Below are 20,844 nucleotides of genomic sequence, written 5' to 3'. Positions count from 1 at the left end.
CAGAGTATGAGTCTAAGACCTTAGCTATTAGGCGAGAGTAAGAGTTAAGACCTTAACCAGAAAGCCAGAGTAAGAGTTAGGACCTTAGCTATTAGGCCAGAGTAAGAGTTAAGACCTTAACCAGTGGGCCAGAGTAAGAGTTAAGACCTTAACCATTAGGCAAGAGTACTAGTCTAAGACCTTAGCTATTAGGCCAGAGTAAGAGTTAAGACCTTAACCAGTAGGCCAGAGTAAGAGTTAAGACCTTAACCAGTAGGCCAGAGTAAGAGTCTAAGACCTTAGCTATTAGGCCAGAGTAAGAGTTAAGACCTTAACCAGTAGGCCAGAGTAAGATTTAAGACCTTAACCAGTAGGCCAGAGTAAGAGTCTAAGACCTTAGCTATTAGGCCAGAGTAAGAGTTAAGACCTTAACCAGTAGGCCAGAGTAAGAGTTAAGACCTTAGCTATTAGGCCAGAGTAAGAGTTAAGACCTTAACCTGTAGGCAAGAGAAAGAGATAAGACCTTAACCTGTAGGCCAGAGTACGAGTCTAAGACCTTAGCTATTAGGCGAGAGTAAGAGTTAAGACCTTAACCAGTAGGCCAGAGTAAGAGTTAAGACCTTAACCTGTAGGCCATAGTACGAGTCTAAGACCTTAGCTATTAGGCCAGAGTAAGAGTTAAGACCTTAACCAGTAGGTCAGAGTAAGAGTTAAGACCTTAACCATTAGGCCAGTAGGCCAGAGTAAGAGTTAAGACCATAACCAGTAGGCCAGAGTACGAGTCTAAGACCTTAGCTATTAGGCCAGAGTAAGTGTTAAGACCTTAACCAGTAGGCCAGAGTAAGAGTTAAGACCTTAACCAGTAGGCCATAGTACGAGTCTAAGACCTTAGCTATTAGGCCAGAGTAAGAGTTAAGACCTTAGCTACTAGGCCAGAGTAAGAGTTAAGACCTTAACCAGTAGGCCAGAGTAAGAGTTAAGACCTTAACCAGTAGGCCATAGTACAAGTCTAAGACCTTAGCTATTAGGCCAGAGTAAGAGTTAAGACCTTAGCTATTAGGCCAGAGTAAGAGTTAAGACCTTAACCAGTAGGCCAGAGTAAGAGTTAAGACCTTAACCAGTAAGCCAGAGTACGAGTCTAAGACCCTAGCTATTAGGCCAGAGTAAGAGTTAAGACCTTAACCAGTAGGCCAGAGTAAGATTTAAGACCTTAACCAGTAGGCCATAGTAAGAGTCCAAGACCTTAGCTATTAGGCCAGAGTAAGAGTTAAGACCTTAACCAGTGGGCCAGAGTAAGAGTTAAGACCTTAACCAGTAGGCCAGAGTGTGAGTCTAAGAACTTAGCTATTAGGCCAGAGTAAGAGTTAAGACCTTAGATATTAGGCAAGAGTACGAGTCTAAGACCTTAGCTATTAGGCCAGAGTAAGAGTTAAGACCTTAACCAGTAGGCCAGAGTACAAGTCTAAGACCTTAGCTATTAGGTCAGAGTATGAGTCTAAGACCTTAGCTATTAGGCCAGAGTAAGAGTTAAGACCTTAGCTATTAGGCCAGAGTACGAGTCTAAGACCTTGGCTATTAGGCCAGTTTAAGAGTTAAGACCTTAACCATTAGGCCAGAGTAAGAGTTAAGACTTTAACCAGTAGGCCAGAGTAAGAGTTAAGACCTTAACCTGTAGGCCAGAGTACGAGTCTAAGACCTTAGCTATTAGGCCAGAGTAAGAGTTAAGACCTTAACCATTAGGCCAGAGTTCAACTCTAAGACCTTAGCTATTGGGCCAGAGTAGGAGTTAAGACCTTAGCCATTAGGCCAGAGTAAGAGTTAAGACCTTAGCTATTAGGCCAGAGTAAGAGTTAAGACTTTAACCTGTAGGCCAGAGTACGAGTCTAAGACCTAAGCTTGTAGGCCAGAGTACGAGTCTAAGACCTGAGCTATTAGCCAGAGTAAGAGTTAAGACCTTAACCAGTAGGCCAGAGTACGAGTCTAAGACCTTAGCTATAAGGCCAGAGTAAGAGTTAAGACCTTAACCAGTAGGCCACAGTACGAGTCTAAGACCTTAGCTATGAGGCCAGAGTAAGAGTTAAGACCTTAACCAGTAGGCCTGAGTAAGAGTTAAGACCTTAACCTGTAGGCCATAGTACGAGTCTAAGACCTTAGCTATTAGGCCAGAGTAAGAGTTAAGAACTTAACCAGTAGGCCAGAGTAAGATTTAAGACCTTAACCAGTAGGCCAGAGTAAGAGTCTAAGACCTTAGCTATTAGGCCAGAGTAAGAGTTAAGACCTTGACCAGTAGGCCAGAGTAAGAGTTAAGACCTTAGCTATTAGGCCAGAGTAAGAGTTAAGACCTTAACCTGTAGGCCAGAGAAAGAGATAAGACCTTAACCTGTAGGCCAGAGTACGAGTCTAAGACCTTAGCTATTAGGCGAGAGTAAGAGTTAAGACCTTAACCAGTAGGCCAGAGTAAGAGTTAAGACCTTAACCTGTAGGCCATAGTACGAGTCTAAGACCTTAGCTATTAGGCCAGAGTAAGAGTTAAGACCTTAACCAGTAGGTCAGAGTAAGAGTTAAGACCTTAACCATTAGGCCAGTAGGCCAGAGTAAGAGTTAAGACCATAACCAGTAGGCCAGAGTACGAGTCTAAGACCTTAGCTATTAGGCCAGAGTAAGTGTTAAGACCTTAACCAGTAGGCCAGAGTAAGAGTTAAGACCTTAACCAGTAGGCCATAGTACGAGTCTAAGACCTTAGCTATTAGGCCAGAGTAAGAGTTAAGACCTTAGCTACTAGGCCAGAGTAAGAGTTAAGACCTTAACCAGTAGGCCAGAGTAAGAGTTAAGACCTTAACCAGTAGGCCATAGTACAAGTCTAAGACCTTAGCTATTAGGCCAGAGTAAGAGTTAAGACCTTAGCTATTAGGCCAGAGTAAGAGTTAAGACCTTAACCAGTAGGCCAGAGTAAGAGTTAAGACCTTAACCAGTAAGCCAGAGTACGAGTCTAAGACCCTAGCTATTAGGCCAGAGTAAGAGTTAAGACCTTAACCAGTAGGCCAGAGTAAGATTTAAGACCTTAACCAGTAGGCCAGAGTAAGAGTCCAAGACCTTAGCTATTAGGCCAGAGTAAGAGTTAAGACCTTAACCAGTGGGCCAGAGTAAGAGTTAAGACCTTAACCAGTAGGCCAGAGTGTGAGTCTAAGACCTTAGCTATTAGGCCAGAGTAAGAGTTAAGACCTTAGATATTAGGCAAGAGTACGAGTCTAAGACCTTAGCTATTAGGCCAGAGTAAGAGTTAATACCTTAACCAGTAGGCCAGAGTACAAGTCTAAGACCTTAGCTATTAGGCCAGAGTACGAGTCTAAGACCTTAGCTATTAGGCCAGAGTAAGAGTTAAGACCTTAGCTATTAGGCCAGAGTACGAGTCTAAGACCTTGGCTATTAGGTCAGTTTAAGAGTTAAGACCTTAACCATTAGGCCAGAGTAAGAGTTAAGACTTTAACCAGTAGGCCAGAGTAAGAGTTAAGACCTTAACCTGTAGGCCAGAGTACGAGTCTAAGACCTTAGCTATTAGGCCAGAGTAAGAGTTAAGACCTTAACCATTAGGCCAGAGTTCAAGTCTAAGACCTTAGCTATTGGGCCAGAGTAGGAGTTAAGACCTTAGCCATTAGGCCAGAGTAAGAGTTAAGACCTTAGCTATTAGGCCAGAGTAAGAGTTAAGACTTTAACCTGTAGGCCAGAGTACGAGTCTAAGACCTTAGCTATAAGGCCAGAGTAAGAGTTAAGACCTTAACCAGTAGGCCACAGTACGAGTCTAAGACCTTAGCTATTAGGCCAGAGTAAGAGTTAAGACCTTAACCAGTAGGCCTGAGTAAGAGTTAAGACCTTAACCTGTAGGCCATAGTACGAGTCTAAGACCTAAGCTTGTAGGCCAGAGTACGAGTCTAAGACCTGAGCTATTAGCCAGAGTAAGAGTTAAGACCTTAACCAGTAGGCCAGAGTACGAGTCTAAGACCTTAGCTATAAGGCCAGAGTAAGAGTTAAGACCTTAACCAGTAGGCCACAGTACGAGTCTAAGACCTTAGCTATTAGGCCAGAGTAAGAGTTAAGACCTTAACCAGTAGGCCTGAGTAAGAGTTAAGACCTTAACCTGTAGGCCATAGTACGAGTCTAAGACCTTAGCTATTAGGCCAGAGTAAGAGTTAAGACCTTAACCAGTAGGTCAGAGTAAGAGTTAAGACCTTAACCATTAGGCCAGTAGGCCAGAGTAAGAGTTAAGACCTTAACCTGTAGGCCATAGTACGAGTCTAAGACCTTAGCTATTGGGCCAGAGTAAGAGTTAAGACCTTAGCTATTAGGCCAGAGTAAGAGTTAAGACCTTCGCTATTAGGCCAGAGTATGAATCTAAGACCTTAGCTATTAGGCGAGAGTAAGCGTTAAGACCTTAACCAGTAGGCCAGAGTAAGAGTTAAGACCTTAACCAGTAGGCCAGAGTAAGAGTTAAGACTTTAGCTATTAGGCCAGAGTAAGAGTTAAGACCTTAACCTGTAGGCCAGAGAACGAGTCTAAAACCTTAGCTATTAGGCCAGAGTAAGAGTTAAGACCTTAGCTATTAGGCCAGAGTAAGAGTTAAGACCTTAACCTGTAGGCCATAGTACGAGTCTAAGACCTTAGCTATTAGGCCAGAGTAAGAGTTAAGACTTTAACCAGTAGGCCAGAGTAAGAGTTAACACCTTAGCTATTAGGCCAGAGTACGAGTCTAAGACCTTAGCTATTAGGCCAGAGTAAGAGTTAAGACCTTAACCAGTAGGTCAGAGTAAGAGTTAAGACCTTAACCAGTAGGCCAGAGTAAGAGTTAAGACCTTAACCAGTAGGCCAGAGTAAGAGTTAAGACCTTAACCTGTACGCCAGAGTACGAGTCTAAGACCTTAGCTATTAGGTCAGAGTAAGAGTTAAGACCTTAGCTATTAGGCCAGAGTAAGAGTTAAGACCTTAATCATTAGGCCAGAGTATGAGTCTAAGACCTTAGCTATTAGGAGAGAGTAAGAGTTAAGACCTTAACCAGAAAGCCAGAGTAAGAGTTAGGACCTTAGCTATTAGGCCAGAGTAAGAGTTAAGACCTTAACCATTAGGCCAGAGTACTAGTCTAAGACCTTAGCTATTAGGCCAGAGTAAGAGTTAAGACCTTAACCAGTAGGCCAGAGTAAGTGTTAAGACCTTAACCAGTAGGCCAGAGTATGAGTCTAAGACCTTAGCTATTAGGCCAGAGTAAGAGTTAAAACCTTAGCTATTAGGCCAGCGTAAGAGTTAAGACCTTAACCTGTAGGCCATAGTACGAGTCTAAGACCTTAGCTATTAGGCCAGAGTAAGAGTTAAGACCTTAGCTGTTAGGCCAGATTAAGAGTTAAGACCTTAACCATTAGGCCAGAGTATGAGTCTAAGACCTTAGCTATTAGGCGAGAGTAAGAGTTAAGACCTTAACCAGAAAGCCAGAGTAAGAGTTAGGACCTTATCTATTAGGCCAGAGTAAGAGTTAAGACCTTAACCAGTGGGCCAGAGTAAGAGTTAAGACCTTAACCATTAGGCAAGAGTACTAGTCTAAGACCTTAGCTATTAGGCCAGAGTAAGAGTTAAGACCTTAAGCAGTAGGCCAGAGTAAGAGTTAAGACCTTAACCAGTAGGCCAGAGTAAGAGTCTAAGACCTTAGCTATTAGGCCAGAGTAAGAGTTAAGACCTTAACCAGTAGGCCAGAGTAAGATTTAAGACCTTAACCAGTAGGCCAGAGTAAGAGTCTAAGACCTTAGCTATTAGGCCAGAGTAAGAGTTAAGACCTTAACCAGTAGGCCAGAGTAAGAGTTAAGACCTTAGCTATTAGGCCAGAGTAAGAGTTAAGACCTTAACCTGTAGGCCAGAGAAAGAGATAAGACCTTAACCTGTAGGCCAGAGTACGAGTCTAAGACCTTAGCTATTAGGCGAGAGTAAGAGTTAAGACCTTAACCAGTAGGCCAGAGTAAGAGTTAAGACCTTAACCTGTAGGCCATAGTACGAGTCTAAGACCTTAGCTATTAGGCCAGAGTAAGAGTTAAGACCTTAACCAGTAGGTCAGAGTAAGAGTTAAGACCTTAACCATTAGGCCAGTAGGCCAGAGTAAGAGTTAAGACCATAACCAGTAGGCCAGAGTACGAGTCTAAGACCTTAGCTATTAGGCCAGAGTAAGTGTTAAGACCTTAACCAGTAGGCCAGAGTAAGAGTTAAGACCTTAACCAGTAGGCCATAGTACGAGTCTAAGACCTTAGCTATTAGGCCAGAGTAAGAGTTAAGACCTTAGCTACTAGGCCAGAGTAAGAGTTAAGACCTTAACCAGTAGGCCAGAGTAAGAGTTAAGACCTTAACCAGTAGGCCATAGTACAAGTCTAAGACCTTAGCTATTAGGCCAGAGTAAGAGTTAAGACCTTAGCTATTAGGCCAGAGTAAGAGTTAAGACCTTAACCAGTAGGCCAGAGTAAGAGTTAAGACCTTAACCAGTAAGCCAGAGTACGAGTCTAAGACCCTAGCTATTAGGCCAGAGTAAGAGTTAAGACCTTAACCAGTAGGCCAGAGTAAGATTTAAGACCTTAACCAGTAGGCCAGAGTAAGAGTCCAAGACCTTAGCTATTAGGCCAGAGTAAGAGTTAAGACCTTAACCAGTGGGCCAGAGTAAGAGTTAAGACCTTAACCAGTAGGCCAGAGTGTGAGTCTAAGACCTTAGCTATTAGGCCAGAGTAAGAGTTAAGACCTTAGATATTAGGCAAGAGTACGAGTCTAAGACCTTAGCTATTAGGCCAGAGTAAGAGTTAATACCTTAACCAGTAGGCCAGAGTACAAGTCTAAGACCTTAGCTATTAGGCCAGAGTACGAGTCTAAGACCTTAGCTATTAGGCCAGAGTAAGAGTTAAGACCTTAGCTATTAGGCCAGAGTACGAGTCTAAGACCTTGGCTATTAGGTCAGTTTAAGAGTTAAGACCTTAACCATTAGGCCAGAGTAAGAGTTAAGACTTTAACCAGTAGGCCAGAGTAAGAGTTAAGACCTTAACCTGTAGGCCAGAGTACGAGTCTAAGACCTTAGCTATTAGGCCAGAGTAAGAGTTAAGACCTTAACCATTAGGCCAGAGTTCAAGTCTAAGACCTTAGCTATTGGGCCAGAGTAGGAGTTAAGACCTTAGCCATTAGGCCAGAGTAAGAGTTAAGACCTTAGCTATTAGGCCAGAGTAAGAGTTAAGACTTTAACCTGTAGGCCAGAGTACGAGTCTAAGACCTTAGCTATAAGGCCAGAGTAAGAGTTAAGACCTTAACCAGTAGGCCACAGTACGAGTCTAAGACCTTAGCTATTAGGCCAGAGTAAGAGTTAAGACCTTAACCAGTAGGCCTGAGTAAGAGTTAAGACCTTAACCTGTAGGCCATAGTACGAGTCTAAGACCTAAGCTTGTAGGCCAGAGTACGAGTCTAAGACCTGAGCTATTAGCCAGAGTAAGAGTTAAGACCTTAACCAGTAGGCCAGAGTACGAGTCTAAGACCTTAGCTATAAGGCCAGAGTAAGAGTTAAGACCTTAACCAGTAGGCCACAGTACGAGTCTAAGACCTTAGCTATTAGGCCAGAGTAAGAGTTAAGACCTTAACCAGTAGGCCTGAGTAAGAGTTAAGACCTTAACCTGTAGGCCATAGTACGAGTCTAAGACCTTAGCTATTAGGCCAGAGTAAGAGTTAAGACCTTAACCAGTAGGTCAGAGTAAGAGTTAAGACCTTAACCATTAGGCCAGTAGGCCAGAGTAAGAGTTAAGACCTTAACCTGTAGGCCATAGTACGAGTCTAAGACCTTAGCTATTGGGCCAGAGTAAGAGTTAAGACCTTAGCTATTAGGCCAGAGTAAGAGTTAAGACCTTCGCTATTAGGCCAGAGTATGAATCTAAGACCTTAGCTATTAGGCGAGAGTAAGCGTTAAGACCTTAACCAGTAGGCCAGAGTAAGAGTTAAGACCTTAACCAGTAGGCCAGAGTAAGAGTTAAGACTTTAGCTATTAGGCCAGAGTAAGAGTTAAGACCTTAACCTGTAGGCCAGAGAACGAGTCTAAAACCTTAGCTATTAGGCCAGAGTAAGAGTTAAGACCTTAGCTATTAGGCCAGAGTAAGAGTTAAGACCTTAACCTGTAGGCCATAGTACGAGTCTAAGACCTTAGCTATTAGGCCAGAGTAAGAGTTAAGACTTTAACCAGTAGGCCAGAGTAAGAGTTAACACCTTAGCTATTAGGCCAGAGTACGAGTCTAAGACCTTAGCTATTAGGCCAGAGTAAGAGTTAAGACCTTAACCAGTAGGTCAGAGTAAGAGTTAAGACCTTAACCAGTAGGCCAGAGTAAGAGTTAAGACCTTAACCAGTAGGCCAGAGTAAGAGTTAAGACCTTAACCTGTACGCCAGAGTACGAGTCTAAGACCTTAGCTATTAGGTCAGAGTAAGAGTTAAGACCTTAGCTATTAGGCCAGAGTAAGAGTTAAGACCTTAATCATTAGGCCAGAGTATGAGTCTAAGACCTTAGCTATTAGGAGAGAGTAAGAGTTAAGACCTTAACCAGAAAGCCAGAGTAAGAGTTAGGACCTTAGCTATTAGGCCAGAGTAAGAGTTAAGACCTTAACCATTAGGCCAGAGTACTAGTCTAAGACCTTAGCTATTAGGCCAGAGTAAGAGTTAAGACCTTAACCAGTAGGCCAGAGTAAGTGTTAAGACCTTAACCAGTAGGCCAGAGTATGAGTCTAAGACCTTAGCTATTAGGCCAGAGTAAGAGTTAAAACCTTAGCTATTAGGCCAGCGTAAGAGTTAAGACCTTAACCTGTAGGCCATAGTACGAGTCTAAGACCTTAGCTATTAGGCCAGAGTAAGAGTTAAGACCTTAGCTGTTAGGCCAGATTAAGAGTTAAGACCTTAACCATTAGGCCAGAGTATGAGTCTAAGACCTTAGCTATTAGGCGAGAGTAAGAGTTAAGACCTTAACCAGAAAGCCAGAGTAAGAGTTAGGACCTTATCTATTAGGCCAGAGTAAGAGTTAAGACCTTAACCAGTGGGCCAGAGTAAGAGTTAAGACCTTAACCATTAGGCAAGAGTACTAGTCTAAGACCTTAGCTATTAGGCCAGAGTAAGAGTTAAGACCTTAAGCAGTAGGCCAGAGTAAGAGTTAAGACCTTAACCAGTAGGCCAGAGTAAGAGTCTAAGACCTTAGCTATTAGGCCAGAGTAAGAGTTAAGACCTTAACCAGTAGGCCAGAGTAAGATTTAAGACCTTAACCAGTAGGCCAGAGTAAGAGTCTAAGACCTTAGCTATTAGGCCAGAGTAAGAGTTAAGACCTTAACCAGTAGGCCAGAGTAAGAGTTAAGACCTTAGCTATTAGGCCAGAGTAAGAGTTAAGACCTTAACCTGTAGGCCAGAGAAAGAGATAAGACCTTAACCTGTAGGCCAGAGTACGAGTCTAAGACCTTAGCTATTAGGGGAGAGTAAGAGTTAAGACCTTAACCAGTAGGCCAGAGTAAGAGTTAAGACCTTAACCTGTAGGCCATAGTACGAGTCTAAGACCTTAGCTATTAGGCCAGAGTAAGAGTTAAGACCTTAACCAGTAGGTCAGAGTAAGAGTTAAGACCTTAACCATTAGGCCAGAGTAAGTGTTAAGACCTTAACCAGTAGGCCAGAGTAAGAGTTAAGACCTTAACCAGTAGGCCATAGTACGAGTCTAAGACCTTAGCTATTAGGCCAGAGTAAGAGTTAAGACCTTAGCTACTAGGCCAGAGTAAGAGTTAAGACCTAAACCAGTAGGCCAGAGTAAGAGTTAAGACCTTAACCAGTAGGCCATAGTACAAGTCTAAGACCTTAGCTATTAGGCCAGAGTAAGAGTTAAGACCTTAGCTATTAGGCCAGAGTAAGAGTTAAGACCTTAACCAGTAGGCCAGAGTAAGAGTTAAGACCTTAACCAGCAAGCCAGAGTACGAGTCTAAGACCCTAGCTATTAGGCCAGAGTAAGAGTTAAGACCTTAACCAGTAGGCCAGAGTAAGATTTAAGACCTTAACCAGTAGGCCAGAGTAAGAGTCCAAGACCTTAGCTATTAGGCCAGAGTAAGAGTTAAGACCTTAACCAGTGGGCCAGAGTAAGAGTTAAGACCTTAACCATTAGGCAAGAGTACTAGTCTAAGACCTTAGCTATTATGCCAGAGTAAGAGTTAAGACCTTAACCAGTAGGCCAGAGTAAGAGTTAAGACCTTAACCAGTAGGCCAGAGTAAGAGTCTAAGACCTTAGCTATTAGGCCAGAGTAAGAGTTAAGACCTTAACCAGTAGGCCAGAGTAAGATTTAAGACCTTAACCAGTAGGCCAGAGTAAGAGTCTAAGGCCTTAGCTATTAGGCCAGAGTAAGAGTTAAGACCTTAACCAGTAGGCCAGAGTAAGAGTTAAGACCTTAGCTATTAGGCCAGAGTAAGAGTTAAGACCTTAACCTGTAGGCCAGAGAAAGAGATAAGACCTTAACCTGTAGGCCAGAGTACGAGTCTAAGACCTTAGCTATTAGGCGAGAGTAAGAGTTAAGACCTTAACCAGTAGGCCAGAGTAAGAGTTAAGACCTTAACCTGTAGGCCATAGTACGAGTCTAAGACCTTAGCTATTAGGCCAGAGTAAGAGTTAAGACCTTAACCAGTAGGTCAGAGTAAGAGTTAAGACCTTAACCATTAGGCCAGTAGGCCAGAGTAAGAGTTAAGACCATAACCAGTAGGCCAGAGTACGAGTCTAAGACCTTAGCTATTAGGCCAGAGTAAGTGTTAAGACCTTAACCAGTAGGCCAGAGTAAGAGTTAAGACCTTAACCAGTAGGCCATAGTACGAGTCTAAGACCTTAGCTATTAGGCCAGAGTAAGAGTTAAGACCTTAGCTACTAGGCCAGAGTAAGAGTTAACACCTTAACCAGTAGGCCAGAGTAAGAGTTAAGACCTTAACCAGTAGGCCATAGTACAAGTCTAAGACCTTAGCTATTAGGCCAGAGTAAGAGTTAAGACCTTGGCTATTAGGCCAGAGTAAGAGTTAAGACCTTAAGCAGTAGGCCAGAGTAAGAGGTAAGACCATAACCAGTAGGCCAGAGTACGAGTCTAAGACCTTAGCTATTAGGCCAGAGTAAGAGTTAAGACCTTAGCTATTAGGCCAGAGTAAGAGTTAAGACCTTAGCTATTAGGCCAGAGTAAGAGTTAAGACCTTAACCAGTAGGCCAGAGTAAGAGTTAAGACCTTAACCAGTAAGCCAGAGTACGAGTCTAAGACCCTAGCTATTAGGCCAGAGTAAGAGTTAAGACCTTAACCTGTAGGCCAGAGAAAGAGATAAGACCTTAACCTGTAGGCCAGAGTACGAGTCTAAGACCTTAGCTATTAGGCCAGAGTAAGAGTTAAGACCTTAACCAGTAGGTCAGAGTAAGAGTTAAGACCTTAACCATTAGGCCAGAAGGCCAGAGTAAGAGTTAAGACCATAACCAGTAGGCCAGAGTACGAGTCTAAGACCTTAGCTATTAGGCCAGAGTAAGTGTTAAGACCTTAACCAGTAGGCCAGAGTAAGAGTTAAGACCTTAACCAGTAGGCCATAGTACGAGTCTAAGACCTTAGCTATTAGGCCAGAGTAAGAGTTAAGACCTTAGCTACTAGGCCAGAGTAAGAGTTAAGACCTAAACCAGTAGGCCAGAGTAAGAGTTAAGACCTTAACCAGTAGGCCATAGTACAAGTCTAAGACCTTAGCTATTAGGCCAGAGTAAGAGTTAAGACCTTAGCTATTAGGCCAGAGTAAGAGTTAAGACCTTAACCAGTAGGCCAGAGTAAGAGTTAAGACCTTAACCAGCAAGCCAGAGTACGAGTCTAAGACCCTAGCTTTTAGGCCAGAGTAAGAGTTAAGACCTTAACCAGTAGGCCAGAGTAAGATTTAAGACCTTAACCAGTAGGCCAGAGTAAGAGTCCAAGACCTTAGCTATTAGGCCAGAGTAAGAGTTAAGACCTTAACCAGTGGGCCAGAGTAAGAGTTAAGACCTTAACCATTAGGCAAGAGTACTAGTCTAAGACCTTAGCTATTAGGCCAGAGTAAGAGTTAAGACCTTAACCAGTAGGCCAGAGTAAGAGTTAAGACCTTAACCAGTAGGCCAGAGTAAGAGTCTAAGACCTTAGCTATTAGGCCAGAGTAAGAGTTAAGACCTTAACCAGTAGGCCAGAGTAAGATTTAAGACCTTAACCAGTAGGCCAGAGTAAGAGTCTAAGGCCTTAGCTATTAGGCCAGAGTAAGAGTTAAGACCTTAACCAGTAGGCCAGAGTAAGAGTTAAGACCTTAGCTATTAGGCCAGAGTAAGAGTTAAGACCTTAACCTGTAGGCCAGAGAAAGAGATAAGACCTTAACCTGTAGGCCAGAGTACGAGTCTAAGACCTTAGCTATTAGGCGAGAGTAAGAGTTAAGACCTTAACCAGTAGGCCAGAGTAAGAGTTAAGACCTTAACCTGTAGGCCATAGTACGAGTCTAAGACCTTAGCTATTAGGCCAGAGTAAGAGTTAAGACCTTAACCAGTAGGTCAGAGTAAGAGTTAAGACCTTAACCATTAGGCCAGTAGGCCAGAGTAAGAGTTAAGACCATAACCAGTAGGCCAGAGTACGAGTCTAAGACCTTAGCTATTAGGCCAGAGTAAGTGTTAAGACCTTAACCAGTAGGCCAGAGTAAGAGTTAAGACCTTAACCAGTAGGCCATAGTACGAGTCTAAGACCTTAGCTATTAGGCCAGAGTAAGAGTTAAGACCTTAGCTACTAGGCCAGAGTAAGAGTTAACACCTTAACCAGTAGGCCAGAGTAAGAGTTAAGACCTTAACCAGTAGGCCATAGTACAAGTCTAAGACCTTAGCTATTAGGCCAGAGTAAGAGTTAAGACCTTGGCTATTAGGCCAGAGTAAGAGTTAAGACCTTAAGCAGTAGGCCAGAGTAAGAGGTAAGACCATAACCAGTAGGCCAGAGTACGAGTCTAAGACCTTAGCTATTAGGCCAGAGTAAGAGTTAAGACCTTAGCTATTAGGCCAGAGTAAGAGTTAAGACCTTAGCTATTAGGCCAGAGTAAGAGTTAAGACCTTAACCAGTAGGCCAGAGTAAGAGTTAAGACCTTAACCAGTAAGCCAGAGTACGAGTCTAAGACCCTAGCTATTAGGCCAGAGTAAGAGTTAAGACCTTAAACAGTAGGCCAGAGTAAGAGTTAAGACCTTAACCATTAGGCCAGAGTACGAGTCTAAGACCTTAGCTATTAGGCCAGAGTAAGAGTTAAGACCTTAACTAGTAGGCCAGAGTAAGAGTTAATACCTTAACCAGTAGGCCAGAGTAAGAGTTAAGACCTTAACCATTAGGCCAGAGAACGAGTCTAAGACCTTATCTATTAGGCCAGAGTAAGAGTTAAGAGCTTAACCAGTAGGCCAGAGTACGAGTCTAAGACCTTAGCTATTAGGCCAGAGTAACAGTTAAGATCTTAACCAGTAGGCCAGAGTAAGAGTTAAGACTTTAACCAGTAGGCCAGAGTATGAGTCTAAGACCTTAGCTATTAGGCCAGAGTAAGAGTTAAGACCAAAACCAGTAGGCCAGAGTAAGAGTTAAGATCTTAACCAGTAGGCCAGAGTACGAGTCTAAGACCTTAGCTATTAGGCCAGAGTAAGAGTTAAGATCTTAACCAGTAGGCCAGAGTAAGAGTTAAGACCTTAACCATTAGGCCAGAGTATGAGTCTAAGACCTTAGCTATTAGGCCAGAGTAAGAGTTAAGACCTTAACCACTAGGCCAGAGTAAGAGTTAAGACCTTAACCTGTAAGCCAGAGTAAGAGTTACGACCTTAACCTGTAGGCCATAGTTCGAGTCTAAGACCTTAGCTATTTGGCCAGAGTAAGAGTTAAGACCTTAGCTATTAGGCAAGAGTAAGAGTTAAGACCTTAACCATTAGTCCAGAGTATGAGTCTAAGACCTTAGCTATTAGGCCAGAGTAAGAGTTAAGACATTAACCAGTAGTCCAGAGTAAGAATTAAGACCTTAGCTATTAGGCCAGAGTAAGAGTTAAGACCTTAGCTATTAGGCCAGAGTAAGAGTTAAGACCTTAACCATTAGGCCAGAGTACGAGTCTAAGACCTTAGTTATTAGGCCAGAGTAAGAGTTAAGACCTTAACCAGTAGGCCAGAGTACGAGTCTAAGACCTTAGTTATTAGGCCAGAGTAAGAGTTAAGACCTTAACCAGTAGGCCAGAGTAAGAATGAGGACCTTAACCATTAGGCCAGAGTATGAGTCTAAGACCTTAGCTATTAGGCCAGAGTAAGAGTTAAGACATTAACCTGTAGGCCATAGTACGAGTCTAAGACCTTAGCTATTAGGCCAGAGTAAGAGTTAAGACCTTAGCTATTAGGCCAGAGTAAGAGTTAAGACATTAACCATTAGGCCAGAGTACGAGTCTAGGACCTTAGCTATTAGGCCAGAGTAAGAGTTAAGACCTTAACCAGTAGGCCAGAGTAAGAATTAAGACCTTAGCTATTAGGCCAGAGTAAGAGTTAAGACCTTAAGAAGTAGGCCAGAGTAAGAGTTAAGACCTTAACCATTAGGCCAGAGTACGAGTCTAAGACCTTAGCTATTAGGCCAGAGTAAGAGTTAAGACCTTAGCTATTAGGCCAGAGTAAGCGTTAAGACCTTAACCAGTAGGCAAGAGTACGAGTCTAAGACCTTAGCTATTAGGCCAGAGTAAGAGTTCAGACCTTAGCTATTAGGTCAGAGTAAGAGTTAAGACCTTAACCAGTAGGCCAGAGTAAGAGTTAAGACCTTAACCTGTAGGCCGGTGTATGAGTCTAAGACCTTAGCTATTAGGCCAGAGTAAGAGTTAAGACCTTAACCAGTAGGCCAGAGTAAGAGTAAAGACCTTAACCAGTAGGCCAGAGTAAGAGTTATTAAGACCTTAACCTGTAGGCCAGAGTAAGAGTTAAGACCTTAACCTGTAGGCAATAGTAAGAGTTAAGACCTTAACCAGTAGGCCATAGTACGAGTCTCAGAACTTAGGTATTAGGCCAGAGTAAGAGTTAAGACCTTAACCAGTAGGCCAGAGTAAGTGTTAAGACCTTAACCAGTAGGCCAGAGTATAAGTCTAAGACCTTAACCTGTAGGCTATAGTACGAGTCTAAGACCTTAGCTATTAGGCCAGAGTAAGAGTTAAGATCTTAACCAGTAGGCCAGAGTACGTGTCTAATACCTTAGCTATTAGGCCATAGTATGAGTTAAGACCTTAGCTATTAGGCCAGAGTAAGAGTTAAGACCTTAACCATTAGGCCAGAGTACGAGTCTAAGACCTTAGCTATTAGGCCAGAGTAAGAGTTAAGACCTTAACCTGTAGGCCAGAGTAAGAGTTAAGACCTTAACCTGTAGGCCATAGTACGAGTGTAAGACCTTAACCATGAGGCCAGAGTAAGAGTTAAGACCTTAACCTGTAGGCCAGAGTACGAGTTAAGACCTTAACCTGTAGGCCATAGTACGAGTCTAAGACCTTAGCTATTAGGCCAGAGTAAGAGTTAAGACCTTAACCAGTAGGCCAGAGTACAAGTCTAAGACCTTAGCTATTAGGCCAGAGTACGAGTCTAAGACCTTAGCTATTAGGCCAGAGTAAGAGTTAAGACCTTAGCTATTAGGCCAGAGTACGAGTCTAAGACCTTAGCTATTAGGCCAGAGTAAGAGTTAAGACCTTAACCATTAGGCCAGAGTACGAGTCTAAGACCTTAGCTATTGGGCCAGAGTGGGAGTTAAGACCTTAGCTATTAGGCCAGAGTAAGAGTTAAGACCTTAGCTATTAGGCCAGAGTAAGAGTTAAGACTTTAACCTGTAGGCCAGAGTATGAGTCTAAGACCTAAGCTATTAGGCCAGAGTACGAGTCTAAGACCTTAGCTATAAGGCCAGAGTAAGAGTTAAGACCTTAACCAGTAGGCCAGAGTAAGAGTTAAGACCTTAACCAGCTGGCCAGAGTACGAGTCTAAGACCTTAGCTATTAGGCCAGAGTAAGAGTTAAGACCTTAACCAGTAGGCCAGAGTAAGAGTTAAGACCTTAACCTGTAGGCCATAGTACGAGTCTAAGACCTTAGCTATTAGGCCAGAGTAAGGGTTAAGACCTTAACCATTAGGCCAGTAGGCCAGAGTAAGAGTTAAGACCTTAACCTGTAGGCCATAGTACGAGTCTAAGACCTTAGCTATTGGGCCAGAGTAACAGTTAAGACCTTAGCTATGAGGCCAGAGTAAGAGTTAAGACCTTAGCTATTAGGCCAGAGTAAGAGTTAAGACCTTAACCTGTAGGCCAGAGTACGAGTCTAAGACCTTAGATATTAGACCAGAGTACGAGTCTAAGACCTTAGCTATTAGGCCAGAGTAAGATTTAAGACCATAACCAGTAGTCCAGAGTACGAGTCTAAGACCTTAGCTATTAGGCCAGAGTAAGAGTTAAGACCTTAACCAGTAGGCCAGAGTATGAGTCTAAGACCTTAGCTATTAGGCCAGAGTAAGAGTTAAGACCTTAGCTATTAGGCCAGAGTAAGAGTTAAGACCTTAACCAGTAGGCCAGAGTATAAGTCTAAGACCTTAGCTATTAGGCCAGAGTAAGAGTTAAGACCTTAACCAGTAGGCCAGAGTAAGAGTTAAGACCTTAACCAGTAGGCCAGAGTGTGAGTCTAAGACCTTAGCTATTAGGCCAGAGTAAGAGTTAAGACCTTAGCTATTAGGCAAGAGTACGAGTCTAAGACCTTAGCTATTAGGCCAGAGTAAGAGTTAAGACCTTAACCAGTAGGCCAGAGTACAAGTCTAAGACCTTAGCTATTAAGCCAGAGTACGAGTCTAAGACCTTAGCTATTAGGCCAGAGTAAGAGTTAAGACCTTAGCTATTAGGCCAGAGTACGAGTATAAGACCTTGGCTATTAGGCCAGTTTAAGAGTTAAGACCTTAACCATTAGGCCAGAGTAAGAGTTAAGACTTTAACCAGTAGGCCAGAGTAAGAGTTAAGAACTTAACCTGTAGGCCAGAGTACGAGTCTAAGACCTAAGCTAGTAGGCCAGAGTACGAGTCTAAGACCTGAGCTATTAGCCAGAGTAAGAGTTAAGACCTTAACCAGTAGGCCAGAGTACGAGTCTAAGACCTTAGCTATAAGGCCAGAGTAAGAGTTAAGACCTTAACCAGTAGACTACAGTACGAGTCTAAGACCTTAGCTATAAGGCCAGAGTAAGAGTTAAGACCTTAACCAGTAGGCCTGAGTAAGAGTTAAGACCTTAACCTGTAGGCCATAGTACGAGTCTAAGACCTTAGCTATTAGGCCAGAGTAAGAGTTAAGATCTTTACCAGTAGGTCAGAGTAAGAGTTAAGACCTTAACCATTAGGCCAGTAGGCCAGAGTAAGAGTTAAGACCTTAACCTGTAGGCCATAGTACAAGTCTAAGACCTTAGCTATTGGGCCAGAGTAAGAGTTAAGACCTTAGCTATTAGGCCAGAGTAAGAGTTAAGACCTTCGCTATTAGGCCAGAGTAAGAGTTAAGACCTTAACCTGTAGGCCAGAGTACGAGTCTAAGACCTTAGCTATTAGACCAGAGTACGAGTCTAAGACCTTAGCTATTAGGCCAGAGTAAGAGTTAAGACCATAACCAGTAGGCCAGAGTATGAGTCTAAGACCTTAGCTATTAGGCCAGAGTAAGTGTTAAGACCTTAACCAGTAGGCCAGAGTAAGAGTTAAGACCTTAACCAGTACGCCATAGTATGAGTCTAAGACCTTAGCTATTAGGCCAGAGTAAGAGTTAAGACCTTAGCTACTAGGCCAGAGTAAGAGTTAAGACCTTAACCAGTAGGCCAGAGTAAGAGTTAAGACCTTAACCAGTAGGCCATAGTACAAGTCTAAGACCTTAGCTATTAGGCCAGAGTAAGAGTTAAGACCTTGGCTATTAGGCCAGAGTAAGAGTTAAGACCTTAAGCAGTAGGCCAGAGTAAGAGGTAAGACCTTAACCAGTAGGCCAGAGTACGAGTCTAAGACCTTAGCTATTAGGCCAGAGTAAGAGTTAAGACCTTAGCTATTAGGCCAGAGTAAGAGTTAAGACCTTAGCTATTAGGCCAGAGTAAGAGTTAAGACCTTAACCAGTAGGCCAGAGTAAGAGTTAAGACCTTAACCAGTAAGCCAGAGTACGAGTCTAAGACCCTAGCTATTAAGCCAGAGTAAGAGTTAAGACCTTAAACAGTAGGCCAGAGTAAGAGTTAAGACCTTAACCATTAGGCCAGAGTACGAGTCTAAGACCTTAGCTATTAGGCCAGAGTAAGAGTTAAGACCTTCGCTATTAGGCCAGAGTAAGAGTTAAGACCTTAACCTGTAGGCCAGAGTACGAGTCTAAGACCTTAGCTATTAGACCAGAGTACGAGTCTAAGACCTTAGCTATAAGGCCAGAGTAAGAGTTAAGACCTTAACCAGTAGGCCAGAGTAAGAGTTAAGACCTTAACCAGCTGGCCAGAGTACGAGTCTAAGACCTTAGCTATTAGGCCAGAGTAAGAGTTAAGACCTTAACCAGTAGGCCAGAGTAAGAGTTAAGACCTTAACCTGTAGGCCATAGTACGAGTCTAAGACCTTAGCTATTAGGCCAGAGTAAGAGTTAAGACCTTAACCAGTAGGCCAGAGTAAGGGTTAAGACCTTAACCATTAGGCCAGTAGGCCAGAGTAAGAGTTAAGACCTTAACCTGTAGGCCATAGTACGAGTCTAAGACCTTAGCTATTGGGCCAGAGTAACAGTTAAGACCTTAGCTATGAGGCCAGAGTAAGAGTTAAGACCTTAGCTATTAGGCCAGAGTAAGAGTTAAGACCTTAACCTGTAGGCCAGAGTACGAGTCTAAGACCTTAGCTATTAGGCCAGAGTAAGAGTTAAGACCTTAACCAGTAGGCCATAGTACGAGTCTAAGACCTTAGCTATTGGGCCAGAGTAACAGTTAAGACCTTAGCTATGAGGCCAGAGTAAGAGTTAAGACCTTAGCTATTAGGCCAGAGTAAGAGTTAAGACCTTAACCTGTAGGCCAGAGTACGAGTCTAAGACCTTAGATATTAGACCAGAGTACGAGTCTAAGACCTTAGCTATTAGGCCAGAGTAAGATTTAAGACCATAACCAGTAGTCCAGAGTACGAGTCTAAGACCTTAGCTATTAGGCCAGAGTAAGAGTTAAGACCTTAACCAGTAGGCCAGAGTATGAGTCTAAGACCTTAGCTATTAGGCCAGAGTAAGAGTTAAGACCTTAGCTATTAGGCCAGAGTAAGAGTTAAGACCTTAACCAGTAGGCCAGAGTATAAGTCTAAGACCTTAGCTATTAGGCCAGAGTAAGAGTTAAGACCTTAACCAGTAGGCCAGAGTAAGAGTTAAGACCTTAACCAGTAGGCCAGAGTGTGAGTCTAAGACCTTAGCTATTAGGCCAGAGTAAGAGTTAAGACCTTAGCTATTAGGCAAGAGTACGAGTCTAAGACCTTAGCTATTAGGCCAGAGTAAGAGTTAAGACCTTAACCAGTAGGCCAGAGTACAAGTCTAAGACCTTAGCTATTAAGCCAGAGTACGAGTCTAAGACCTTAGCTATTAGGCCAGAGTAAGAGTTAAGACCTTAGCTATTAGGCCAGAGTACGAGTATAAGACCTTGGCTATTAGGCCAGTTTAAGAGTTAAGACCTTAACCATTAGGCCAGAGTAAGAGTTAAGACTTTAACCAGTAGGCCAGAGTAAGAGTTAAGAACTTAACCTGTAGGCCAGAGTACGAGTCTAAGACCTTAGCTATTAGGCCAGAGTAAGAGTTAAGACCTTAACCATTAGGCCAGAGTACAAGTCTAAGACCTTAGCTATTGGGCCAGAGTAGGAGTTAAGACCTTAGCTATTAGGCCAGAGTAAGAGTTAAGACCTTAGCTATTAGGCCAGAGTAAGAGTTAAGACTTTAACCTGTAGGCCAGAGTACGAGTCTAAGACCTAAGCTAGTAGGCCAGAGTACGAGTCTAAGACCTGAGCTATTAGCCAGAGTAAGAGTTAAGACCTTAACCAGTAGGCCAGAGTACGAGTCTAAGACCTTAGCTATAAGGCCAGAGTAAGAGTTAAGACCTTAACCAGTAGACTACAGTACGAGTCTAAGACCTTAGCTATAAGGCCAGAGTAAGAGTTAAGACCTTAACCAGTAGGCCTGAGTAAGAGTTAAGACCTTAACCTGTAGGCCATAGTACGAGTCTAAGACCTTAGCTATTAGGCCAGAGTAAGAGTTAAGATCTTTACCAGTAGGTCAGAGTAAGAGTTAAGACCTTAACCATTAGGCCAGTAGGCCAGAGTAAGAGTTAAGACCTTAACCTGTAGGCCATAGTACAAGTCTAAGACCTTAGCTATTGGGCCAGAGTAAGAGTTAAGACCTTAGCTATTAGGCCAGAGTAAGAGTTAAGACCTTCGCTATTAGGCCAGAGTAAGAGTTAAGACCTTAACCTGTAGGCCAGAGTACGAGTCTAAGACCTTAGCTATTAGACCAGAGTACGAGTCTAAGACCTTAGCTATTAGGCCAGAGTAAGAGTTAAGACCATAACCAGTAGGCCAGAGTATGAGTATAAGACCTTAGCTATTAGGCCAGAGTAAGTGTTAAGACCTTAACCAGTAGGCCAGAGTAAGAGTTAAGACCTTAACCAGTACGCCATAGTATGAGTCTAAGACCTTAGCTATTAGGCCAGAGTAAGAGTTAAGACCTTAGCTACTAGGCCAGAGTAAGAGTTAAGACCTTAACCAGTAGGCCAGAGTAAGAGTTAAGACCTTAACCAGTAGGCCATAGTACAAGTCTAAGACCTTAGCTA

This window comes from Triturus cristatus, chromosome 10 (assembly GCF_964204655.1).
Source record: "Triturus cristatus chromosome 10, aTriCri1.1, whole genome shotgun sequence".
NCBI classification, from domain to species: domain Eukaryota; kingdom Metazoa; phylum Chordata; class Amphibia; order Caudata; family Salamandridae; genus Triturus; species Triturus cristatus.
This window is presented reverse-complemented; position numbering follows the sequence as displayed.